Below are 351 nucleotides of genomic sequence, written 5' to 3' on the forward strand. Positions count from 1 at the left end.
TTAAGGATGATATAAACAGATGGAGTGATATACCATGTTCTTGGATTGGAAGAATCAGTATTGTGAAAATGACTATACTACCCAAAGCAATCTACAGATTCAACGCAATCCCTATCAAATTACCAATGGCATTTTTTACAGAACTGGAAGAAAAATATCTTCAAATTTATATGGAGACACAAAAGACCCTGAATAGCCAAAGCAGTCTTTTTTTTTTTTTTTTTTTTTTGCGGTACGCGGGCCTCTCACTGCCGCGGCCTCTCCCGTTGCGGAGCGCAGGCTCCGGACGCGCAGGCTCAGCGGCCATGGCTCACGGGCCCAGCCGCTCTGCGGCATGTGGTATCTTCCCGG

This window comes from Physeter macrocephalus, chromosome 8, assembly GCF_002837175.3.
Source record: "Physeter macrocephalus isolate SW-GA chromosome 8, ASM283717v5, whole genome shotgun sequence".
NCBI classification, from domain to species: Eukaryota; Metazoa; Chordata; class Mammalia; order Artiodactyla; family Physeteridae; genus Physeter; species Physeter macrocephalus.